Below are 7,462 nucleotides of genomic sequence, written 5' to 3'. Positions count from 1 at the left end.
ATACATGATATTTTACATGTTTCAATGCCATTCTCCCAAATCTTCCCATCCTCTCCCTCTCCCACAGAGTCCATAAGACTGTTCTATACATCAGTGTCTCTTTTGCTGTCTCGTACACAGGGTTATTGTTACCATCTTTCTAAATTCCATATATATGCGTTAGTATACTGTATTGGTGTTTTTCCTTCTGGCTTACTTCACTCTGTATAATAGGTTCCAGTTTCATCCACCTCATTAGAATTGATTCAAATGTATTCTTTTTAATGGCTGAGTAATACTCCATTGTGTATATGTACCACTGCTTTCTTATCCATTCATCTGCTGATGGGCATCTAGGTTGCTTCCATGTCCTGGCTATTATAAACAGTGCTGCGATGAACATTGGGGTACACATGTCTCTTTCCCTTCTGGTTTCCTCAGTGTGTATGCCCAGCAGTGGGATTGCTGGATCATAAGGCAGTTCTATTTCCAGTTTTTTAAGGAATCTCCACACTGTTCTCCATAGTGGCTGTACTAGTTTGCATTCCCACCAAGAGTGTAAGAGGGTTCCCTTTTCTCCACACCCTCTCCAGCATTTATTACTTGTAGACTTTTGGATCGCAACCATTCTGACTGGTGTGAAATGGTACCTCATAGTGGTTTTGATTTGCATTTCTCTGATAATGAGTGATGTTGAGCATCTTTTCATGTGTTTGTTAGCCATCTGTATGTCTTCTTTGGAGAAATGTCTATTTAGTTCTTTGGCCCATTTTTTGATTGGGTCATTTATTTTTCTGGAGTTGAGCTGTAGGAGTTGCTTATATATTTTTGAGATTAGTTGTTTGTCAGTTGCTTCATTTGCTATTATTTTCTCCCATTCTGAAGGCTGTCTTTTCACCTTGCTAATAGTTTCCTTTGATGTGCAGAAGCTTTTAAGGTTAATTAGGTCCCATTTGTTTATTTTTGCTTTTATTTCCAATATTCTGTTTTGTCTAACATCATTTCCATAGTCTAAAATAAATATAAAACACGCAGGAAGTAATGTCATTAGCAAAAAAATATATAAAGCAGGAAATGCACATTAAAATGCTGTATAACATAACCACATTTATTTGAGAATGGATAAACAGCAAAGTTCAACAATGCAAAAATGGCAATTACTTTTGCACCGACCTAAAGAGCAGCCTTGTAAAGTTGAGTGCTGCTTTCAACCCTTGAGTTTCTCTTCTCATCTAAGTGAGAATATGATCTTTTCCTACCAGTTCACAGGACTCTTACGAGCATCACTCTCATCTCCTGCTGCATTTCTGTTCTCCATTTCTACCTTGATATTCAAATGATGTAGGATTGTTTGCTTTCCAGTTTTTATGACCTTATATCATTGACAGAGTATTCTTTCACATCTGGAATAAGTTGTCCCTTTTTGGTTTCAGTGATATCCCTACTCTTCTGGCATAAACTACAGCTTATTTGTAAAGCATTCTGGCTCTGTCATGAAGAAATTTTTATCTGTGTCTTTTTAATCTGTGTTCACAGGATATTTTGTATGAAAAACAATTACATCACATCTGATTTTCTACAAATTCAAAGAAGAGTGAAATTGTTATTATTTATATCTGATATTTAATACATTCTCTAGCACAAAAAAGGTTCGCAGTAATGACTTTTTTTAAAAATAAATGAATCAAAAACTAAGTAGGCAGAGTAATTATTATAATTATGCCTGCTATCTCTCTATGAAAACTATATTTTCTTCCCCTGCATACCTTGTCTTCAGCTCCCAGCCTTTCATCACATTAACCTACAATATTACATTCACACCAAAAGTTTAAGTTACCACCTATGTCTAAACTTGTGTGCATGTATCTTAGAATATCCTGAGTTATTTTCATTAATACTATCCCCTCCTGTTTATACCCATTCGTTTAAATTAGCACTTCTACATACTTTATACTTCCTAAAGTAAGAGCTGCTAAATTATTTATTAAGGTAACTGCAAAAGTGGAAGACCCATGGAACCCTTCATGAAGACATTGCATTCCATATCTTAGCATATATGATTTTTTTTCATTTACATATAAATAAAAGACATCAATCCTGGGTGTTCTTTGGAAGGAATGATGCTAAAGCTGAAACTCCAGTACTTTGGCCACCTCATGCAAAGAGTTGACTCATTGGAAAAGACTCTGATGCTGGGAGGGATTGGGGGCAAGAGGAGAAGGGGACGACAGAGGATGAGATGGCTGGATGGCATCACCGACTCGATGGACGTGAGTTTGAGTGAACTCTAGGAGTTGGTGATGGACAGGGAGGCCTGGTGTGCTGCAATTCATGGGGTCACAAAGAGTCGGACATGACTGAGCGACTGAACTGAACTGACTGAACCAAATTTGTCTGGGATATATCTTCACATATATGAAGTTTAACTTTCTTTTTAATTGGTCTGAGAAAAAGCATAAGAATTTATAAGAAATAAAAAGTGATATTTAGTTGAAAGCAGTCATTTTGCCAATTGAAACAAAGTTGTTTGTATTGTAGCCTTATCAATTTTTGGTATAAAATTATAAATTTTTTCCTTTTTATGCTTTGAACTCCAAGCATTTAGATAGTTGTACTGTACCACAGAATTTTAAAATGATATTCACTGAGAACTGAAAACTCAAATTTTTTCTGGAATGAAAACTCCCCCTTTCCCGTGTAAAAAATAAGTGATTAATTTACATATTTTACTCATTCACTTGTACTTTTATCATTAAATATCCATTGAACATTTTCATGAGCTCAAATATGGCTACCACTGGATATACCGTTGCCAGTTAGCAGGTTTCCTGTTATTAGAAAGTTTGTATCCTATCAAGGGAGACAGATGTACACAAAATAAACATAACCAAGGAAGTACGGATGCTAGAACAGAAGGATATTCAACCCAGAGTGGAGAAACAGAAGGGTGGACAATGAAATCAAGATGGATGGTCATGTCAAGAAAAGCTTCCCGTGGTAGCTTTAGCTTTAAAGGAACCTCCATACCGTTTTCTTCTGTTTTATTGACTATTCCAAAGCTTTTAACTGTGTGGATCACAACAAACTGTGGAAATTTCCTAAAGAGATGGGAATACCAAACCACCTGACCTGCCTCCTGAGAAATCTGTATGCAGGTCAAGAAGCAACAGTTAGAACCGGACATGAAACAACAGACTGGTTCCAAATTGGGAAAGGAGTATGTCAAGGCTGTATATTGTCACCCTGCTTATTTAACTTATATGCAGAGTACATCATGAGAAATGCTGGGCTGGAGGAAGCACAAGCTGGAATCAAGATTGCTAAGAGAAATATCAATAACCTCAGATATGCAGATAACCCCACCCTTATGGCGGAAAGTGAAGAAGAACTAAAGAGCCTCTTGAGGAAAGTGAAAGTGGAGAGTGAAAAAGTTGGCTTAAAGCTCAACATTCAGAAAACTAAGATCATGGCATCCAGTCCTATCACTTCATGGCACATAGATGGGGAAACAATGGAAACAGTGAGAGACTTTGTTTTGGGGAGCTCCAAAATCACTGCAGATGGTGATTCAGTTCAGTTCAGTCGCTTAGTCATGTCCCACTCTTTGCAACCCCATGCATTGCAGCACGCCAGGCCTCCCTGTCCATCAGCAACTCCCGGAGTTCACTCAAACTCACATCCATCGAGTCAGTGATGCCATCCAGCCATCTCATCCTCTGTCGTCCCCTTCTCCTCCTGCCCCCAATCCCTCCCAGTATCAGAGTCTTTACCAGTGAGTCAACTCTTCGCATGAGGTAGCCAAAGTACTGGAGTTTCAGCTGTAGCATCATTCCTTCCAAAGAACACCCAGGACTGATCTCCTTTAGAATGGACTGATTGGATCCCCTTGCAGTCCAATTGCAGCCATGAAATTAAAAGACGCTTTCTTCTTGGAAGAAAAGTTATGACCAACCTAGATAGCATATTAAAAAGCAGACATTACTTTGCCAACAAAGGTCCATCTAGTCAAGGCTATGGTTTTTCCAGTAGTCATGTATGAATGTGAGAGTTGAACTAAGAAGAAAGCTAACTGCCGAAGAATTGATGCTTTTGAACTGTGGTGTTGGAGAAGACTCTTGAGAGTACTTTGCACTGCAAGGAGATCCAACTAATCCATCCTAAAGGAAATTAGTCCTGAATATTCATTGGAAGGACTGATGTTGAAGCTGAAACTCCAATACTTTGGTCACCCGATAGGAAGAACTGACTCACTTGAAAAGACCCTGATGGTGGGAATGATTGAATGCAGGAGGACAAGGGATGACAGAGGATGAGGTGGTTGGATGGCATCAGTGACTCAATGGACATGAGTTTGAGTAAGCTCTGGGAGCTGGTGATGGACAGGGAAGCCTGGAGTACTGCAATCCATGGGGTCACAAAGAGTCGGACATGACTGAGCAACTGAACTGAACTGATACTGTTTTCCATAGTGGCTGTACCAATTTACACTCCCACCAACAGTGTAGGAAAGGTCCCTTCACTCCACTTCTTCTCTAACATTTGTTGTTTGTGGCCTTTTTGACAACAGGAGAGGAAAAGGGGTAGGGGCCAGGTATGAGCAAGGGATTGAGAGGTCCAAACTACCATGTAAAAAATAAATAAGCTACAAGGACATATAGTAGAGCACAGGGAATATGGACATTATTTTATAATAACTTTAAATGGAGTATAATCTATAAAAATTTTGAATCACTATGCTATACACCTAAAACAAACATAATTTTGTAAATCAACTTTATTTCAATGAAAAAAACAGGAAAACTTCACAAATAGGGTGATGTTTGATTAATACCTTGACAATAGGAGTTTTGCTAGGCAGACCAACAAGGATATTCTTAGCAGAGGGATCAAGGTTAAGAAAGGAATGTAAGCTCTCGGCACAAGTGTTAGATGAATAAAGTGTGTCTTTGATGTCCCGTGGTATTCTCTTTCATCAAGAATTCAATGTCCCTCAGCTATGTCTGCTAATTTTAGAGGCATAGGAATGCTAGCTTCATGGTCAAAGTATTGTAAAATGTTTGGATTTTATTAATAAACATACCAAGATTTAACTCTATTGCTACTACTTATAAACATAATTTATTGGACAATGAACTCTCCCAAAGGTTCACCATCTCAGTCTTTTCAGGCAGCTATAACAGAATGCCATTAAGGGAGTAGCCTATAGTAGAAACTTATTTCTCACAGTTCTGGGACCCAGGAAGTCCAAGATAAAAGCAGTGATAGATTTGGTGTCTAGTGAGAACCACTTTCTTGTTTATAGATGGCCATCTTCTAGCTGTGTCCTCATGTGGAAAAAGAGACAAGAGAGTTCTCCAGGTTCTCTGTTACAAAGATATTAATCCTGCTCATTAGAGCTCCCTGGTGGCTCAGACAGTAAAGCATCTGCCTGCAATGCGGGAGACCTGGGTTTGATCCCTGGGTGGGAAAGATCTCCTGGAGAAGGAAATGGCAACCTACTCCAGTACTCTTGCCTGGAAAACCCCATGGACAGAGGAGCCTGGTAGGCTACAGTCCTTGGGGTCGCAAAAAGTCAGACATGACTGAGTGACTTCACTTCCTTCATGAGAGCTCCACCCTCATAACCTACCTAGTCATTTCCCAAGGGTCTCACCTTCTACTACTGTCGTATTAAAGGTTAGGATTTCAGTTTACATTCATTCTCTTTTATCATTCACAAAAAGAGGGTAATGGTGCTTAGTTCCCTGTAGTGCATGAGGACTAAAACAGGTAATACATAGAAAATGTTTGGGACAGTATTTAGCAATGAAATTTACTAAAAAAGAATGATTAATTTTGTTACTAGTACTGATTGATACCAATGCCAATACTCTAACTGTTACTGATACTACAACTACTGAAAATAATAATTGCTATTTTTTTAAACTCTTGCAGAGCAACAACAGTACTAACTTTTTTACATGCATTAGCTAAGTTACTTGTTTTTTCTACTATTACTATTCCTACAACTACTATTTCCATGAAATCATTATAATGTCAAAATGTCCATGTATGTTATTTCTCATCATAAGACACAAGCTAGGTATGGCATATCAATTTTGGGTATTGGGAACTGTGTTGTTGCTTTTTCTTACTTGTTTGTACATTTACTACTAAATCCAGTAGAGGAGAAAACCACCAAAATAATCTTAACTTTCTTAGGTATAGAATTGTATTTGTTTCCTTCTATATTGTTTGCTTAGTTACTAAGTTGTGTCTGATTCTTTGTGGCCCCGTGAGCTATAGCCCACCAGGCTCCTCTGTCCATGGAATTTTCCAGGCAAGAATACTGGAGTAGGTTGGCATTTCCTTCTTCAGGGGATCTCCCCCACCCAGGGATCAAACCTGCATCTACCTACATTGGGAGGTTGTCATTCAGTCGCTAAGTCATGTCCGACTCTGTAATCCCATGAACTTCATCCTTGTCCTTCACTATCTCCCAGAGTTTGCTCAAACTCATGTCCACTGAGTTGATGATGCCATCCAACCATCTCATCCTCTGTCATCCCCTTCTCTTCCTGCCCTCCATCTTTCCCAGCATCAGTGTCTTTTCCTATGAGTTGGCTCTATGCATCAGGTGGCCAAATTATTGGAGCTTCAACTTCAGCATCAGTTCTTCCAAAGAGTATTCAAGATTGATTTCCTTTAGAATTGAATGAATTGATCTCCTTGCTGTACAAGGGACTCTTAAGAGTCTTCTCCAGCACCCCAATTTGAAAGTATCAGTTCTTCAGCACTCAGCTTTCTTTATGGTCCAACTCTCACATCCATACTTGACTACCAGAAAAACCATAGCTTTGACCATCAGGACCTTTGTCAGCAAAGCGATGTCTGTTTTTTAACACACTGTCCAGGTTTGTCATAGCTTTTTCTTTTTCTTTTTTTTTTCATAGTGATTCAATATTTTCATAGATTACACTTCATTTAAACTTATTATAAAATATTGGCTACAATCCCTGTGCTGTGCATTACATTCTTTTTTGTGTGTGTGTGGATTTCTTAGCCATGCATGATTTTATTTTATTTTATTTTATTTTTTTTATTGCTCATTATTATTCATATTTTCAGACTGACAATTTTAGAGAAGTAATTGAAACTTCCTATTATTTTACACTTGGTATCAAATTGGTCATGTGTCACTTTAATATCAGTCTATATTAAGAAATTGCTTTCTTAATTTCTGAATTGCTATTGAACATTATTTCCTCATAGTGACTTTTTTTTTTTGCTTTCACACATACAATTTTATTTTATTTTTTTTCTAATGTTTGACATTTCATAGAAAGAGGAATCATAATTTCTATTTACTGCTATTTCATTGAAATGCTTTTTTTTTTTTTTCAAGTAAGCTGTTTTGTTTTTTTTTTTCCATGTGCGCTTGAGAAAAAGGTGAAATTCATTGTTTTGGGATGAAATGTCCTATAGCTATCAATTAGGTCTAACT

The sequence above is a fragment of the Bison bison genome, unplaced genomic scaffold (genome assembly GCF_000754665.1).
Source record: "Bison bison bison isolate TAMUID 2011002044 unplaced genomic scaffold, Bison_UMD1.0 scf7180017864325, whole genome shotgun sequence".
NCBI lineage: Eukaryota > Metazoa > Chordata > Mammalia > Artiodactyla > Bovidae > Bison > Bison bison.
The sequence above is the reverse complement of the archived record's forward strand: the minus strand, read 5'-3'. Positions refer to the sequence as shown.